This window comes from Lathyrus oleraceus, chromosome 1 (assembly GCF_024323335.1).
Source record: "Lathyrus oleraceus cultivar Zhongwan6 chromosome 1, CAAS_Psat_ZW6_1.0, whole genome shotgun sequence".
NCBI lineage: Eukaryota > Viridiplantae > Streptophyta > Magnoliopsida > Fabales > Fabaceae > Lathyrus > Lathyrus oleraceus.
Window position 1 is genome coordinate 132924110 of NC_066579.1, and position 20239 is coordinate 132944348.

A 20239-nucleotide genomic window follows, 5' to 3' on the forward strand; every position below is an offset into this window, starting at 1 on the left:
AATCTCCAGAATCCAAGGTTATTCTTCAACTGGTTTTTTCTTCGAAACTCACCATTTATTGATCTATTTGCTTGGATATTGTGTTGGCTGAAGTCCTCTTCATAAAGGCAATTGTTTTGAATGCTCAATTGTTGAAATCCATGAAGTTCACATGAACACCACAGAATTTCCATCTCTGATTTCTCTCAATATAGAGATCTAGAGTGGAATTGAGTGATACAGGGATGATGTACATCATCCCAGCTTTCCTATGATGTATGGATCGTGTATTTTGGTTAAGCTTTTGAAACCTGCAAATGTCACCGGAGAAGAAGGTGGCTTCGGTGATCGTCCCTTTGCCAAATGCATTGTGGACCGTTGGATGCTTTCTCCAGTTTATATCACAACCGTTTGATCTTATGACTTTTAATAATGCCATGTGTGACGCTGTTGACTAAAGTACACCATGCGTGCGCGTCTCCCTGCCTTCAGATGTGCCACGTCAATTAATGAATCCAGATCTGACGCCTCTGGATTTTTGGCATTTTCTATTTTCTGATTTATTTTCTTTTATTTCCATTATTTTCAAAAATTCATATCTTCTTCATTTTAATTCCAAAAAATATGGGACCAATTGCATTCTTCTCCAAATAATTTCTAGTTTCTAATTTTGATTTTTAATATTTTTTATTTTGTCATTTGATATTTTTTGTGAATTTTCTCTTTTCTGGTTATTTTTAATTCATTTTAAATAGTTCTTGATATTCAAAAAATACAAAAATATTTTCCTAACCTATTTGAATGATGATGAATCTATGAAAAATATTCTCATCAATTTTTTAATTGATTTGAGATTTATTTGAGATTTTAGTTCAATTAGGTCATTTTTATTCATTTTTAATTGATTAAAAATAGTTTCTGACTTTTAAAAATGCTGAAATTTTTTGTCAAACCTTGTTTGACCTTATTGAACTTAGGACAAATCCCTTGGACCTTTCAAGGTTGATTTGAAGTAATTTTGAAGTTTGACCTTTCTTTTATTTTTAATTCAAGTTTATTTTAATATTAAAAATGCCAAAAATATTTTGCTTATTGTTTGACCTCCAATCTTCATCTCATTTCTGATTTCTCATTGTTTGACTTTGACTTTCAATGTCATTTGGTCAACACACATGGATTGGTACATTTTATGGCACCTTATGCACTTTATTCTTTCCATTATTCCTCTCTTTCTTCTTCTTCTTCTTTTTCCTTTTTGGTCAATGAGTTGAAGGTTGATAAGTTAGCATTGATTAGGGAGACTTAACCTTCCTTGATTCAAATCTAATTCATCTTGATCAATTGATCAAGTGAATGGCTTTGCATTAAGGATAGGTTGTTTCCTAAATCATGCAAAAGACTTAAACCAATACAAGATCAATTCTCTTCTTCATTTTGGCATGGCAAGTTGTTGGAACTTGGTTCACTAATCAAGACTTCTAACTTGTGTTGTTGCCTACATTATTATTGACCGGCCTCAAATAGTTGTGACTTCTACATAAGTCCAATTACGATTGCTTAGCATAACGCTAAATTTGCCTTATGGCACACTAACTACTAACACTAACCATTAACAATTAACATTTACTTTTTGCTCTTTACTTTTAATGCAATTTACTATTCTTGCACATATTATCCATTTGCTTTTCCCTTTGCTCATTTGAGCACATGTTTATGTTAATGCCATTTGCCTTTTGCTCACTTGAGCACATAATTGTGTATATACTATTGTGCTTGTGTTTTGTCTGTTTGTTGTGAATCAAATGCAAGGAATTGGACAAATGGACTTAGACTTTAGGACTTTCCCTATGCAAATTTGGAGTCAAAGAGCAACTAGGCATTGGGCCTTTAGAGTGCTATAAAAAGTCAAAGAGCAACTAGGCATTGGGCCTTTAGAATGCTTAAGCTTGAAGATGAACATTAAAAGGACCCTATTCTAAACTCCCTCTTGTCCATTCTTTGATTGTATTATAGAACCTTTTGATGTGTGTTTTCTTGTGCTAGGAGTTCCAACTTGAGCTTAATTGAGGAACTATTACCATGAGCTTCCAAGAGAGAGAGAGATCCAAGATACATTGAGGAGTCTTTCCAAGAGTTTATTTGACTGTTGATTGCTTGAGTTTATGCTTATGTGATTGCTTATTCCAAAGGATGGGAGCTACTTGGATCATCAATATGATCTCAAGAGAGGAACTCCATTGTGGTTTTATTTCTTATTCCTTACCTCTTGCATGCTTAGGACTTTAGCCCTTCTTCTTCTTCTCTCCACTCTAACCCAAGCCAAAACTTTTGTGCAAATATCTAACACTTGTTTTCAACCTTAGAAACCTAAGCCTTATGCTTTTGATTTTCAAACTTTCTTTTCATAATACTTATTTTGAATTGAATCTTTAAGTCAACTTTGACCATTTTGTATATAGTTCTAATTGGTAAATATAACCCATTCAAATGTCTTTTGTGGTTTCAATGGCCACTTTCTAATCAAAACCTTTCCATAACCTTTAGCTATTAGGTTTGAGTTTTCTTTGTGGTAGATGTAATACTCACCTATATCCTTAGTGAGGGACAATGAGTCTTCCATGCTTATTATAGGGTTAACCCCTCACTAGCACGTTGAAGCTATCCTCACATGGTGGATTTGTGGTTTTAGGTTGAGTTTTCTCCCTTTGATAACAAAAGACCTTAAGGCTTTTGGATCAATCAATTCACCAACTCATTTTGAGATATTTACCCCGAACTACGAGGTTTTGATCCTAATCTTTTTTAAGATGGTACGTAGGCAATGGGTTTATCCATCCAAACACAAAAATGTAAATAATTTGTATGTTCTCTTCTCATCTCTTCAATCATGTTTGCACAAACAAAATTTCACAAAACAACAACCTCACCACAAGTATGAAAAGGGCTCCCCAGGAGTACCTAGGATGTTTTGGGTGCCTAACACCTTCCCATTGCATAACCAACCCCCTTACCCAGATCTCTGACTCTCTTTTACTAGTTTTTGATTCGATAAAACTTTTAGGTTTTTGTTCGCTTTCTAACCATTCCTTTGGATAAATAGAAGTGCGGTGGCGACTCGACTTGTATGATTTACCTTGGATTTAGTCAATATCTCTAATGTTAACGGATACCCCGCTACAGAAAAGTGGCGACTCCACTGTGGATTGTCAAAATCTCTGGTTTGCCCTAGTGGGTTTTGCCTACTTTTCATATTTGTTGTATTGTATTGTATATTATTTTGTGACATATTTTTTGTGCAATTTGGGATTACTGTATTGTATGTAATGATTGAATTGCTTGAATATTAATTCCTTGTATGCTTGGTGATCTTTGTGAGATGAGTTCTATACCCGGACTCGAGTGCATTTAGGATAGGAGAATGGCATAGTCTTGTTGACTTGTGTGGAGTTATTCCTTAGCAAGTTGACTTGCAAGTCCATTCACTTGGTGGAGGTCATGTTGGGATCAATAATGTCACACAAGTAGTTGTGGTTAGACATTACTCTTTCCAATATAGACCTTAGAAGCCAAGGACCTTAGTTTACCAAGCCCATCTTGGCCTATTCTTAGGATGTAGTGCAAAAATCGTTGAAATGTAAGATTTGGTACGATTGTTACGCAATACTACACTCATAAAAGTCTCTCTTGAGAATATTTTTGGAATACGAGTAGTCGTTTCTCCGATAATATCCAAAAGATGGGATGATGACTATGGGAACCTCTTGTAGAACATGTTTGGCAGGTTTAAACCCTAGTACACTCCCTTTGGGTGGTTCTTAACCGAGAATCCATGCTCGTGACTCGCAACAAACCCTTGATTCGTGGTTGATCCGTTCATGTATCCTTAATATTAGTGGAACTTGGGTGTTGATAAGGTGTAAACCATAATTCACCAAAATGGATGATTGATATTAAGGACAACATGATCCATCCCATGACCTTTGTTTGGTGTGCTTTGCTTGATCCTTGAGTGTGATTGTTGCACTCATGCATTCATGCACCCATTTGCATCCATATCATCAATAATGAAGAAACTTTTTAAGGAACTTAAGAGGTCTATTTGCAAATTTTCAGACATGGAAAGACAAAGAAGGAATACAAAGAAGTACAGTTTCAGACAACCAGATTTGAAAGAGTTAAGGAATCTGACATCCTATGTATTAGATCCCTTGGGTTTCAAGGCTCGTTTTGGGAAGCTTCTTTCTCTTCTGACTACTCAGGTGGACGAAGGATTGATGAGTGTATTGGTGCAGTTTTATGACCCCTTGTACCGTTGCTTCACGTTTCCAGATTTCCAGCTTTTACCCACGCTTGAGGAGTATGCCTACCTTGTGGGTATACCGATTCTAGACCAGTTGTCATTCAGTGGCTTGGAGAGTATTCCTACTTCTCAAGAGATAGCAGACATGTTGCACATAGATGAATCTCTGGTTGGTACTCATATGACTACCAAAGGTGGAATTCAAGGTCTCCCTTCTGAGTTCCTCGTTGCTCAAGCTATTATGTATGGGAAGGCCATGAGTGAGGACGCCTTTGAGGCCGTATTTGTACTTCTCATCTATGGGTTAGTATTGTTCCCTAACATCGACAAGTTTGTGGATATGAATGCTATTAGGATCTTCTCTACTCTTAATCCCGTTCCGACTCTGTTGGGTGACACTTATTTCTCTTTGCATATGAGGAATGCAAAGGGTGGTGACGCCATTGTGTGTTGTTTGCCTCTGTTGTATAAGTGTTTTATTTCTCACTTACCACAGACGGTCGCCTTCAAGGAGAACAAAGGATGTCTATGGTGGTCCACGAGACTTATGTCTCTCACTAATGATGATATCTCTTGGTACAACCGTGTGTATGACGGTGTGCAGATTATCGACTCTTGTGGTGAATTCTCCAATGTACCTCTTCTTGGTACATGTGGTGGGATTAACTACAACCCTGTTTTGGCACGTCATCAGCTTGGGTTCCCCCTAAAGGATAAACCTAATAACATTCTATTAGAGGGTGTGTTCTTTCAGGAGGTTAAAGATCCCCAAAACTTGAAGGGCAGAATGGTCCGCGCTTGGCGCAAGATTCATAGGAAAGGAAGGAAAGAGTTGGGTCCTAAGAGATGTGTTGCTATGGAGCCTTACACTGCTTGGGTTAGGAAGAGAGCCTTTGAGTATCTCATGCCTTACGAGTATCCAAGACCTACACCTTTGGTTATGGCTGGGCCTTCAACCCTCCCTGACCAAGGAGTAGAGGAGTTGAGAGACGAAGACCGATCACGTGCTTGGATCCGTGAAAGAGAGGAGCTGCTGTAGCAGATCAAGGAGAAGGATGCTTTGATAGAGTTCCTCGAACATCAGGTTATTGATGATCCTGATGATGCATGGACTTCTCTACTTCCTCAGTCTTCCAAGTTTTGGAAGAGGAAGTACGATCGACTCGCCAAGGAGAAGGCAGATATGGAGGCAGCCTACGAGAGGGAGGTGAAGAGGCTTCGTGCATCTTATCTTCCTTGTGTCCAGAGCTTTGGACGATTGTTTCTAGAGATCCATAAGATGTTTATTTCCCTTCTCTCTTGTATTATATTTGGTTACCAAAACTATACTTCTTTAGTGTAAAAAAAATGTTTCCAGATATTATTTGATGAGATATTTCCATATGTGATAAATGTTTAATACTTCCAAACTTTGCAAATAGAACCCTAAAGTTCCTTTGAAATAAAAAGAAAAAAACAAATCATGTGCACAAGCGTTGCATGCATCATGTGCATAAGCAGGTTTTGTTCCCGACTTCTTGTCCTGTGGTCTAACTCTGTGTTCTTCATTTATTTTGAAGACAAGCTGACTCACCGGTACTACACCAGAGCCAACATTTCAAGACTGATGGATCATTTGGAACAAGAGAACCGCGAGCTGAAAGAGGAAGTGGCCAGATTAAGTGTTTTGATGGAGTCATTCATGGCTGCCCAGAGCCAGTCTTCTTCGACACCTTCAACTCCTCCCTAGAAGACAGTCATCTCTGAGATTGTCTCCTCGACTGTGCCTACAGCCAGTGCACACTTTGCTCCAACGGCCATGCCAGCCGGATTCCCGTGTGGGATGCCTCCCAATTTCATGCCCGGGGGTCCTGCTCCCACCTTTTCTTCTATGCCGGCATCTAGCCCGGTCCTTGTTGTTCCTCCTCCTGTCGTGCATACTCTGCCCAGAGTAGACGACACCATCTATTATTCTGAGCCGTCTGAGGGCCCAGATGTCTATGAGAAGATGGACGCTATGAACGATCAATTTCTTGAGCTTCGCAAGGAATTGAAACTCTCAGAGGAAAGGATCTTTTCGGCAAGGCTGCTGCCAAACTCTGCTTGGTTCCTAATGTGAAGATCCATGTGAAATTTAAGGTCCCTGACTTTGAAAAATACAAGGGAAATACTTGCCCTCTCAGCCACCTGGTCATGTATGCCAGGAAAATGTCGACTCAGACCGACAACGACCAACTGCTCATCCACTACTTTCAGGACAGTTTGTCCGGTGCTGCTCTGCGTTGGTACATGGGTTTAGACAGTGCAAACATCCGATCCTTCAACGATCTTGGCGAGGCCTTCATCAAGCAATACAAGTACAATGTGGATATGGCTTCTGATAGGGATCAATTGAGGGCCATGTCCCAGAAGGACAAAGAAACATTCAAAGAATACGCCCAGAGGTGGCGAGAGGTAGCAGCACAGATCGTGCCCCCGCTAGAAGAGAAAGAGATGACTAAGATCTTTTTGAAGACCTTGAGTTCTTTTTATTATGAGCGGATGATTGCTAGCGCTCCTTCTGACTTCACCGAGATGGTGAATATGGGGATGCGTCTAGAAGAAAGGGTTAGGGAAGGGCGTATGACAAGAGAAGAAGGCTCTTCTGCCAAACGTTATGGGGCGTTTGCGAAAAAGAAATATGGAGAGGCACATGTTATGACCTCCCATATGAAACCAAGAAGACCCTCTGTGAGGAGGAAGACCGTGCGTCCCGCCGGTAACCAGCACCAGGTGGCTCATATAGCACCTGTCTTCAGAGATAATCAGCAGTACCAGCAACATAACAACAATCAGCAACAACCACATCCGCAATATCAACAACAACAACACCGTCCGCAACAGCAGGCCTACCAGCCTCGAAACAGTAATCAAACCAACACAAGTTACGAGAGGAAAAGGATCACCTTCGATCCTATTTCGATGACATATGCAGAGTTATATCCCTCTTTGATAGAGAGAAAGTTGATTACTCCGCGAGACCCACCGGCTATGCCTACTAACCCCCAGTGGTGGTATAAGCCCGAATTACACTATGTTTACCATTCTGGTGCTCCCGGCCACGACGTGGAGAATTGCTACCCTTTGAAGACCAAAGTTCAAGACCTTGTGAGGTGTGGCATTCTGTGTTTCGAGGATGTAAGTCCTAACGTGAAGAAGTACCCACTGCCCGAGCATGGGAAATCTATCAACATGGTCCAGGGTTGCCCTGGCAAATACAAAGTCAAATACGTCAGTCATATTCGACAATCCCTGGTCGAGATGCATCGTTTGCTATGTGATTATAGTCATTATGAGCATGACCGTGATAGATGCCGAATCTGTTATGTTAATCAAAGAGGTTGTCGCCAGGTACGCAAAGATGTTCAAGAAATGCTAGATGAAGGAGTTATTGAGATCCTTCAAAACAGAAATGTTGACGAAGATGCTGACGAGGTCAACGTGATTTCCCCGGTGTTCCGGATACCCGAGCCTGTTGTCATCAAGTATGATGGTAGCAAGCAGAAGGCTGATCGCTCGACTTCGTGAGTCGAGAATGGGGTACAAACTGCAAGTGCACAGTTCTATCGCGTAGTTTTAAAAGATATCGATCCCACAGGGACTTATGAATCGATATACCGTTATCTAAGGTTACTTCGTAAAGCTAAGGTGAACAATGTTTGATTGTTTGGGGGAAAGCTAAAAACTAAACTAAGATCTAGATTAAATATTAATAAAGCAGATATCGGTATGCAGTTCGTCGTAATTAGGGAATCAATCCTTCGTCGGTCTCTTGGTTTTAAAATAAATCTTTTCAGTTGACTTTATTGATCAAAAGTTTTATCTCAAACTCTCGCTCTATTGAATAAACCATGATTTTATGTTAATGTAGCTGTCACTTATAATTAAGTCAAAAACCATTTTTTGAAAGCAATACAGTCCATAGAAACTCTTTTCAAGAAAACGCCGACCGTTTAAACACCCTTATCTCAAACTCTCGCTCTGTTGACTTAGGTTATATAGTTAAATTCGAATGCTTAACTCTCGTCCTCACATTCAATCTTTAAAAATACTTTTTGGAAAAGATCGGAATTTAATTAACTCTAAAACTTGCTCTCGCCCTGATCTAGAATTAATGTCTAATTTACACTGTCCAGTTAAAACCTCAAACTCTCGCTCTATTGATTTTAACTTCTTTATGTCTTTTACTTTCGTAAAAACCTTTGTTATTAAACCTGTAAATTTAAACCGTAAAAAGAGTGATTTTAATTCTAAACTTAATTTAACCGACTTAGTTTTTATTCCTTCATTCCGCTTACTTTACATACCGATACCTAAATAAATTAGCCAGACATGCTAAACAAACTAAAATATTTATCATGCATAAACAGACTCATCCCAGGCAGATAATATAAATAAATAATAAAACAAAGCATTAAATAATAATTAAAGAACCTGAATGAGGTAAACAATAGTCTTGAACACTCCACCACAAGCCGGTAGGATTTGTTCTTGGATTCTTCAGTTAAACAACAAATTAAAACGAAGGAAATAAAACTAGATTCTAACGTAAGGTTAGATCCGGTAAAAAGGTGTACAATAGTTTCCAGTGTAGAAACTATTGTACGAAAAGAATTAACTAAATGCTAAAAGGAAAAAGGAAAATAGAAATTGCAAAAGAGATAAAGTAGAACTCGTAAAAATAATAAAGAAACAATGCCTAAGCTGCTGGAAAAATAAAATATGCAAAAGCGAAAACGGCAAAGGAAAAATGTGGAAAAGCTTCGGAACCCTCTTTGGTTTTTGCAAGTGGCTATTTATATATGTTTGAGTAACCGCTTCCGCTGCCAAAAAGTCTTCAACGTGGATAAATGCATGGCGTGGATATAGGGCCCAACACTCCTCAACGTCTCTGAGGCGTTCCTTGCGCCAAAAATGTAGGGGAATGGTGTGACGTTCGTCATACCATGTGTGACGTCCGTCACAGGAGTGTGCAAGGCGTGACGCTCGTCACGCCCTCTGTGACGTCCGTCACATGCACGGCACCTGCACTTTTGTGTTTTGGGCTGGGCTTTGACATTTGGTTCATTTTCTTTCCTTTTTGTACCTCATTTTCTTCCATTTTTACTTGTGCTTCAAAATAAGCCACCTGAGACAAATAGGAAGAAAATACCGCGTAATATCTAATAAAATGAAGTGAACTGAAATAAATAATAATAAAATTTAATTGAATTAAGTCCAAAAATATGATATAATTTCGTGTTATCAAACTCCCCCATACTTAGATCTTTGCTTGTCCTCAAGCAAAATTCGGTATAGAACTCGTTAAAGGTTTTAGCCAGATAAAATTTCAAAACACACATCAATTCGTAATAGGTCGCAAGTGGATTTAGTTTTAGAAGCAACTTGAGTTTAATCTTGACATCAATAACCACCGTCACAACCTAGATAACCCTGCCTTATGCAAATCAGTTCAAGTACACTATGATAGCTATCCTGGTTCCTTTATTCTTATTTCACCCGTTTTCATTCTAGCGAAATCACATTAAGCCCTTTATCTTTTCGCGCACATAGTGGAGTAACCGGTTAGTGATTATGATCCCTCTTTTAGCTAGAAGTTCTGGTACATAAGTCGGATAACTTCGTTATTCAGCCCATTGCAAATTGCGGGGGATCGAACCGTAGTTCGCCCTACCAAGTTCAGTACCAGATACCTACTGAACCAACTCATAATGGATCTTTCATATTGTGTTTTTGTATGATCTGCAACCTTTAGATTAAATGATCTGGTAAGGATCACCTAACTTAATTAGTGCATTTCCTGATATATAAATATTTTTTTTTTTATGTTACTTTGGGAATCATTCACTTATATTCATCGGCTCTCCACGTAGTTTGCTATTAAGATGGTGCTGATTTCTCGTATAAACTACTTGGGGTTACTATAAAACTAAAAGTTCAGGGGATTGGTATAATAGGTACTTATCCTGATCTAACGTGTTGGGTTCGTTTAGAGTGTTTGGCGATAGTAGTCTTTGTCTTGATTCGACTCAAGATCGATAAGATGAGCAACCTTTATACTTATTGGGTGTTGAATTTTTGTTGTTGAGGCTCATGAAAATTTGAGGGAATAGATAATAGAAATTTGTTCACACTCGGGACTTAACTTAAAATAATAGATTTTTTTTTTTTTTAAAATAATACAATATAATTAAAATAACAATGGAGGGAAAGGTACATACTTGAAAAATGAAAATAGAAAGAACATGGTTTCCCCCCCCATACTTAAACTAAACATTGTCCCCAATGTTTTAAGGAAATGAAATACAATATGGAAAGGAAAAAGAAACTACAACTAAGGCTGCCTTCCGCCTCTGGTTCTTGGACCTGGTGATCTCTGACGTAAGTCTAAGTTGTCGAACCTGCTGAACAACTCAGTAAACCGCTGGTCGGTTATGGCATTCCTAGCATCCTGTTGTTGTTGCATTTGGCGCATCATTTGCATCATCTCGACATTCTGTGCCTGCATACCATCAATAGCATCCATGATGTCGTCGTTGGTTGCAGGCCTTCTTCGTCGACGACGTTGGGAGGATGAGCCAGTTGCATTACCGGAAGGGTTGAGCGGGACTGACTGTTGTGTAGGAGGATGATCACCTTGCTCCATTGCTTTAAACTCGTCCGTGTGCGGGTTTGTTTGTGAAGGCTCGGTGGCTTCGGGAGCGTTTAGATCATAGAGGTGGCGGTCGGGGTTTGTGACATCAGTTAGGGTGATATTTGGTAGAACAACGCTTGGGACTGCTTGGTTGTTCACCATAAGATAATATCCTCCGCCTACTCTGTTCTTAATCAGGCGGCTGGATCGACAGTAGCTGATATCCATAGATAGGGGAGGTAGAGATTCTAAAGTTTGGAGTTTATCCCCTAGGTTTAGGCCAAGTGCTATGGTGGTGATTAATCCACCAATTATAAAGGGTTGCCGGCCTCTAGCACATAAGGTGCGGATATGATGAAATAGAAAGGAGGCGGCGTTTACCTGAGTATCCGGTTCGAAGACGCATTGGAGGAAGAAAAGCTCCTTTGAGTTGACCTTGCTGTTGTTCGGTCTTCCAAAAACTGTGTTTTGCAAGATGCGGATAAAGTACCGGATAATGGGGTTATGTATATGGGAAAGAAGGAGCTCTTCCCAGTTGTAGGTATCTATACCGGAAATTTTCTTGAAAAGGCCAAAAACGTCAACTGTGTTCCAGTTTGAGTTTGGGGGGATTCTGGGGTGTACCAGACCTTCTATGGGGAATTGTAGCATGGTACTCAATTGGTTTTGGGTTAAGGAGTACTCGGTGTTAAACATACGGAAGGTTGCGGTACCGGTTAAAAATTCGTCTTCACCGGTGGGAGTGGTGTAGTCGTATGAACTTAAGAATTCTAAGGTTAGGGATGGGTAGGTGGGTTGATTATGAGTGCAAAGGAAGGTTAAGTTGGCTAGGCGGAGCATCCATTCGATACCTTGGAGTAATCCTAATTGTTGTAAACAAGTTAAATCGGGATACCTGGTGGAAACGACGCCTCGCTGTTGGAAACGCTCGAATTGCTCCCTTTGATAATTTTCATCTTCGGATCGGAAGATGATATTTCCGAAATTCTGATTTCCTGCCATTGTGATGAACGAATTTTGAATGAGTGATTTGGAAAGAAAAGAAATGTATTTGATAGGAGAGAATGGTTTGTGGTGAATGAAGGAAGGTTTGGTGGGTATTTATAGGAAAAGAATTTGGAAGTTGGAAAGGAGGTGGTTGAAAAGTGAATGAATATGGGTAAATATGAATAAATGGGGAAGATAAAAAGTTGAAGGGGTGTAACGTTCGTCTCCAACGGCTCCTTAACGTTCACCTAGTCTGAAGGGCGTTACGCTCGTTACAAGTGCATGACGGGCGTAACAGGTTCTTAGTGTGACGTCTGTGACAGAATGTGTGACGCTCGTCACACTGTCTGTTTGGCCAATGTTCAGTTAGCGTCCTTCAGGTAAGTTATTATATATTGTTATTATTATTTTTTTGTTTGTTTTCTACTGAATGATTTATTCTGCAATTTAATTTCTCCTGCATGCTTATTTTACTTTGTATAATAATAAGTCATAGGTAGCAACAGTAGAGAACATAATAGCTATTGCATGATAAAATTAAATAAATAACTTCCATAAAATGATCATAATGTAATATTGGAAAGAAGAACAAAAGAAATGCGAAACGGAAACAAATGCGAACATGAATTCAAATAACATTAATGAATAATCTAGCTTAAAACTAAATAACTAAGAAAAACAAATAAATACTATCCATCTGCACGATCTCTGGCCGGAGGAGCAAAAGAGTTAACACGATGTAGCAACTCGTGAAACTGATCTGTCATACTGCTCATGTATCCTAGAACTTCGTGTCTCATGTCAGTAAATTCTTCTCTGAGGGCGCCTTGTTCTGACATCAAAGCTTCAATGGCGGTGTTATAATCAGTTCCGGGCATATGATGCCAGAGGTCGGATACTGCTGATTCTTCGGTCTGAACAGGCTGAGGAGGAGGGTCAATATCATAATAGCCAGATGGTGTCTGAGGGTCAGATTCAGCATGAGGGATCTGGTCATCATAAGTCTCATAGTCATCACAAATCTCATAGTCCTGGATGGATTCAGTGGATCTAGCCGGAGAGGGGGTTTCGTTCAGGTTGTAGAGCCAGTTACTGCGGTTATGAACACTAGTCCTAGGATCGGGCATGGTGAAAAGGCAAAGAACTTGGTTATCAATAATAAGCTCAAACTCGTCAGACCCTAGGTTTGCTATAAACATAGTGTTGAAGAGGAAGGGTATACTCATAGTAGTAATGCCACAAAAAGGGCTTAGGTCAAGCATAGGCTGACGTAATCCAATAGCATTACCTATCATAGTTATCAAACCGCCTATTCGGATTGGTGCTCGCTCGTCCTGGATAAGGTGGTCCATATTAGCTAACATAAAAGTGGCACCGTTTACTGGACGGTTCTGGGAAGCACAAAATATGATGAAGAGTTCATCACGTGAAACTGAAGTACTATTTGGCTTCTTCCCAAATAAAGTGTGGGTCAGGATCTTATGGAAATAGCGAAAGGCCGGGTTGTGTATGTTTCCAGAGAGAAACTCATGTTCCTCGGGCTCGTCATTTCCAGTCAACTTACCCCAAAAGTGTTCAAGTTCTCTATATTCAAAAAGTTCTTCCTGGCTTACTGTGAATGTGTCAAAGGAGGTAGGAAAACCCAAAAGGTTGGTAAAGTCTCTAATATTAAATTGGTACTCCATGTTGAACATTCTGAACTGGATAAAACCTCTGCTAATTCCTTTTCCATGGCTGGGTAGATAGATTAATGAGCTAAGGAATTCTAGTGTGAGTCTCCGGTAGGTGGTGAAATGTCTCAGGATAGGGGATGTCTCCCATCCTATCTGATTCAGCAAATACAGGACACTTTGTCTCGGTCCAAGGGCAGTCATAGCCCAATCATCAGCATATAAACTAGGTAGCATCTCTCTAGTGGCTAGTTCTTCAAACTTTTGTTTCTGAGCCATTCCTCTGAATTTGATACCCATACGATCAATATGTCCCATCTGGTTAGTGTTAGCTAGAGAAAAGAAAACATGAGTTTAGTCAGGATTTGGCCAAATGCCGAAAGAAGAAAGAAAAGTTATTATTAAATTAAAATGAATTAGGAATGAATACTAAACATAAATTAAAAGAATAATTAAGGAAGAAATAGGAAGATAATAATAATAATAAAAGGAAATAATAAAATAATCGTGGGTTGTCTCCCACTAAGCGCTTTGTTTAAATGTCGCAAGCTCGACAAAGAAACTGTTAAATATAATCTATTAATCCTGGAGGCGTTTCGTCTAAGTGTAGGATTTGCGAATCTCCATTGGTTTCCGCATAGTGATAGTGTTTTAGACGTTGCCCGTTTACGGTGAACGGTTCTGTGGATTTGCCTTTAATTTCTATCGCTCCACTGGGAAAGATGTTAGTGATATGAAAAGGTCCTGACCATCTGGATCGTAGTTTTCCCGGGAATAACTTTAGTCTAGAGTTAAATAAAAGGACTGCGTCGCCTTGCTTGAAGATTTTCCTTGATATACGCTTGTCATGCCATTGTTTTGTTCTTTCTTTGTACATTCTGGCATTTTCATAGGCGTCTCTTCTGAGTTCCTCTAATTCGTTTATGTCAAGGATTCTCTTTTCACCGGCGGCTTTATAGTTTAGATTCAGGTTTCTAATAACCCAATAGGCCTTATGTTCTAACTCTACCGGGAGGTGGCAGGATTTTCCATATATGAGCTTGAATGGGGTCGTCCCTATGGGGGTTTTATAAGCAGTTCGGTATGCCCACAAAGCTTCTGGTAATTTCAATGACCAATCTTTCCTTGAAGTGGCGACTGTTTTTTCTAGTATTTGCTTGATTTCTCTGTTAGATACTTCCACTTGTCCACTGGTTTGAGGGTGGTAAGGTGTCGCTATCCTATGTCTCACGCCATATTTAAATAATAATTTTTCGAGTACCTTGGATATAAAGTGCGATCCACCATCACTGACTACTATTCTTGGGATTCCAAATCTCGGAAATATTATATTCTTAAAGAGTCTAGTTACTACTCGGGTGTCATTTGTTGGAGAAGCTATAGCTTCGATCCATTTTGATACGTAGTCAACTGCCACGAGTATGTATTTGTTACCGAAAGAGGATGGAAAAAGGTCCCATGAAGTCTATTCCCCACACGTCGAAGATCTCTACTTCCAAAATACCTTTTTGTGGCATCTCGTCATGTCTAGATATGTTTCCTGTGCGTTGACATCTGTCACATTCCTTAATAGCCGCATGTACGTCCTTCCATATAGTTGGCCAATAAAAGCCTGCTTGTAGGATTTTAGAGCAGGTCTTGGATGTACTTGTGTGTCCACCATAAGGAGCGGAGTGGCAGTGTTGGATTATATTTTCTACCTCTTCTTCGGGTATACATCGACGGAAAATACCATCGGGGCCCCTTTTGAAAAGTAAGGGATCGTCCCAGTAATAGTGTTTTATGTCGTAAAAGAATCGTTTCTTCTGCTGGTAGGATAAAGTGGGCGGAATTATTCCGGCGGCTAAATAATTGACGAGATCAGCGTACCATGGTGTGACAGATATAGCTAAGGTGGTTTCTACTTGCATGTCGGAGTTGTTCTCTTCCAAAGTAGCTATAAGTTTATCGTACGAGAAATCATCGTTAATTGAGGTTCTTTCCGGTTCAAGGTTCTCAAGTCTAGAGAGGTGGTCTGCTACTACGTTTTCAGTTCCTTTCTTGTCTTTGATTTCTAAATCGAATTCTTGTAGCAACAAGATCCATCTTAGGAGTCTAGGTTTAGCATCCTTTTTTGTTAAAAGGTACTTGATAGCAGCGTGATCAGTGTAAACTATTATTTTGGCTCCGACCAAGTAAGAACGAAATTTATCTAGCGCAAATACAACTGCTAGGAGTTCTTTCTCGGTAGTGGCGTAATTCATTTGCGCTTCATCCAGGGTTCTGCTTGCGTAATATATAACGTGAAGCTTTTTATCCTTTCGTTGTCCTAAAACAGCACCTACAGCATAATCGCTGGCATCGCACATTATTTCGAATGGTTCATTCCAGTCGGGTGTCTGCATTATGGGTGCGGAGATCAATGCTTGCTTAAGCGCTTGAAATGCTTTTAAACAGTTATCGTCGAATATGAAATCAGCATCTTTCATCAATAGTCCGGTTAAAGGTTTAGTTATCTTAGAGAAGTCTTTGATGAATCGTCGGTAAAAACCGGCGTGTCCTAAGAAGCTTCGTACTTCTCTCACAGTTTTCGGGGGTTGAAGGTTTTCGATTACCTCTATTTTGGCTTTGTCTACTTCAATTCCTCTGTTCGAGATGATGTGTCCTAAAACAATTCCTTCTTGCACCATAAAATGGCACTTCTCCCAGTTAAGTACTAAGTTTACTTTCACACATCGCTCAAGAACTCTTTCTAGGTTTTCAAGGCATTCTTCAAAACTTTGTCCGTATACGGAAAAGTCATCCATAAATACTTCCATGATATTTTCGAGAAAGTCGGCGAAAATTGCCATCATGCATCTTTGAAAGGTTGCAGGAGCATTACACAGGCCAAACGGCATTCGTCTATAAGCGAAGGTACCAAAAGGGCATGTGAACGTTGTCTTTTCTTGGTCATCAGGGTGAATTGGTATTTGGAAGAAGCCTGAATAACCGTCTAGATAACAGAAATGTGAATGTTTTGCTAATCGTTCTAACATCTGGTCAATGAATGGTAAAGGGAAATGATCTTTTCGGGTTGCTTTGTTTAGTTTCCTATAGTCAATGCACATTCTCCATCCTGATTCGATTCGTTTAGTTATAGTTTCCCCTTTTTCGTTTTCAATAACGGTTATGCCTCCTTTCTTTGGTACTACGTGTACAGGACTAACCCATTTTCTATCAGATATAGGATATATAATACCTGCTTCTAATAACTTGGTTATTTCCTTCTTTACTACCTCACTCAGGATCGGATTTAGTCTCCTCTGGTGTTCCCTAGAGGTTTTACAGTCTTCTTCTAACATGATGCGGTGCATACAAATAGAAGGACTTATTCCTTTAAGATCAGTGATGTGGTAACCTAGTGCGGTTGGATACTTTCTTAAGATATGTAGGAGTTTTTCTGTTTCGAGTCTTCCTAGGTCTGCATTAACTATCACAGGTCGTTCAAGTTCTAAGTCTAGGAATTCATATCTCAGATTTTTGGGGAGTGTTTTCAGGTCAGGGGTTGGTTTGTTAAGACATTGCGTGGGGTCCGGTGTTATTGCTGAACATTGGTTAGATTTGTCTTTTAGAGGATAGTCTGATGATTTGTCTTCTCCTAACTCTGCTTCTTTTATGCATTCATCGATGATATCCATGAAGTAACATGTATCTTCTATTGCAGGTGCTTTCAAGAATTGGGAAAGAATGAACTCAATTTTCTCTTCACCTACTTCGAAGGTGAGTCGTCCTCGTTTTACGTCTATGATTGCACCGGCAATTGCTAAAAACGGTCTTCCCAGTATAATGGGTGTAATATCATCTTCTCTAATGTCCATAATTGTAAAATCAGTTGGAATGTAGAATTGACCTATGCGTACGGGAACGTTTTCAAGAATTCCTACAGGATATTTTATGGAACGATCTGCTAGTTGCACAGACATTTTGGTTGGTCTTAATTCTCCCATTTCCAGTTTCTTACATATGGATAAAGGCATAACGCTAATTCCGGCTCCTAAATCGCATAAGGCTTTGTCGATGACAAATTTTCCTATGTGATAGGGTATAGAGAAACTACCCGGATCCTTGAGTTTAGGAGGCATGTTTTGGATTATAGCGCTACATTCGGCAGGGAGTGTAACGGTTTCGCTATCTTCAAGTTTCCTCTTATTAGAAAGAATTTCTTTTAAGAATTTAGCATAGGAGGGCATCTGCGGAATAGCTTCGGTGAACGGAATTGTAACGTTTAATTGTTTAAGGAGATCAACAAATTTTCTAAATTGGCCCGCATCTTTGGTTTTAACAAGCCTTTGAGGGTAAGGGATAGGTGGTTTGTAAGGTGGTGGAGGTACATAAGGTTCCTTCTTTTCTAGGGTTTCCTTATTACTCTCTTCCTTTTCCTTAGGTTCACTTTCCTCAGTTGATTTCTTAGGGTTTTGGTTTTCTATCCTTGGATCAGACGGTCCTTCCACTTCCGTTCCACTTCTTAATATAATTGCATGAGCGTGGCTTCTCGGGTTAGGTTGGGGCTGTCCAGGGAATGTACCAGTTGGGGCAGCAGTAGGTGCTTGTTGTTGAGCTACTTGTGATATTTGTGTTTCCAGCATTTTGTTATGGGTAGCCAAGGCATCTACTTTGCTTGCTAGTTGTTTAAGTTGTTCGCTAGTGTGTACATTCTGGTTTAAAAAATCTTTATTGGTTTGTTGTTGGGAAGCTATAAAGTTTTCCATCATGATTTCCAAGTTGGATTTCCTAGGCGCGTTATTGTTAGGCATGGATGGGTTCGGTTTCTGATATCCCGAAGGTATAGCTGGGGCTTGATTTGGAGACTGTCCAGGTGCGTACAAAGCATTATTACTCTTATATGAAAAGTTTGGATGGTTCTTCCAATTTGAGTTATAGGTATTCGAGTAGGGGCTTCCTTGAGCATAGTTTACTTGCTCTGCTTGGATTCCTGTCAAGAGTTGACAATCCGTAGGAGTGTGACCTTGGATTCCACAGACCTCGCAATTCTGAGTTATAGCAACCACGGCGGCTGGAGGTGATACGTTTAAACTTTCAATTTTCTGGACCAAAGCATCCACTTTTTCATTAACGTGATCAAGGTTGCTTATCTCGTACATGCCAGTTTTCGTTTGAGGTTTTTCCACCATTGTTCGTTCGGTTCCCCACTGATAGTGGTTTTGGGCCATGCTCTCGATAAGCTGGTAAGCATCAGCATAAGGTTTGTTCATTAGTGCACCACCTGCAGCGGCGTCTATTGTTAACCTTGTGTTGTACAAGAGACCATTATAAAATGTGTGAATTACTAACCAGTCTTCCAAACCATGGTGTGGGCAAAGTCTCATCATATCTTTGTATCTTTCCCATGCTTCGAAAAGAGACTCGTTGTCTTTCTGTTTAAATCCGTTTATCTGGGCTCTTAACATAGCTGTTTTGCTTGGCGGAAAGTATCGGGCAAGAAAAACTTTCTTCAACTCGTTCCATGTGGTGACTGAGTTGGAAGGAAGAGATTGAAGCCATCTTCTAGCGCTATCTCTTAATGAGAAAGGAAAAAGACGAAGTCGAATTGCCTCTGAAGTGACACCATTAGCTTTAACAGTATCAGCGTATTGGACAAATACGGATAAATGAAGGTTTGGATCCTCGGTAGGATTTCCAGAGAATTGGTTCTGTTGCACAGCCTGCAACAGCGAAGGTTTAAGTTCGAAGTTGTTTGCTTCGATAGCGGGTGGAGCAATACTTGAATGCGGCTCATCTTGCGATGGAGCGGCGTAATCTCTAAGAGCACGAGCTGGTTCTGCCATCTCGGTTATCGAAGGAAAAAGGTTTTTGAAATCAGGAAGTTCTATAGGAGGGAGATTGTTTGCAGCACGATATTCCCGAATTCGTCGTAAGACTCGGAGATATAGTTCGATATCGTTGATTCGTAAATAGAGCGGTTCGCCTTGAGAGCGAGTGCGTGGCATACAAATCAACGAAAGAAAGAATAGAAGAAAAAGAAACCTTAGTCTCTACAGCGTAACGGAAGAGTTACGATATCGATTAAATAAAAGTCCCCGGCAACGGCGCCAAAAACTTGATCGCTCGACTTCGTGAGTCGAGAATGGGGTACAAACTGCAAGTGCACAGTTCTATCGCGTAGTTTTAAAAGATATCGATCCCACAGGGACTTATGAATCGATATACCGTTATCTAAGGTTACTTCGTAAAGCTAAGGTGAACAATGTTTGATTGTTTGGGGGAAAGCTAAAAACTAAACTAAGATCTAGATTAAATATTAATAAAGCAGATATCGGTATGCAGTTCGTCGTAATTAGGGAATCAATCCTTCGTCGGTCTCTTGGTTTTAAAATAAATCTTTTCAGTTGACTTTATTGATTAAAAGTTTTATCTCAAACTCTCGCTCTATTGAATAAACCATGATTTTATGTTAATGTAGCTGTCACTTATAATTAAGTCAAAAACCATTTTTTGAAAGCAATACAGTCCATAGAAACTCTTTTCAAGAAAACGCCGACCGTTTAAACACCCTTATCTCAAACTCTCGCTCTGTTGACTTAGGTTATATAGTTAAATTCGAATGCTTAACTCTCGTCCTCACATTCAATCTTTAAAAATACTTTTTGGAAAAGATCGGAATTTAATTAA

At 39.7% G+C, this 20239-nt stretch overlaps 1 pseudogene; it reads left to right on the forward strand.

The window, feature by feature from the left end:
- Positions 1-18910: 18910 nt before the first annotated feature.
- LOC127116227 (uncharacterized) lies at positions 18911-19010 on the forward strand (annotated as a pseudogene).
- Positions 19011-20239: the final 1229 nt, after the last annotated feature.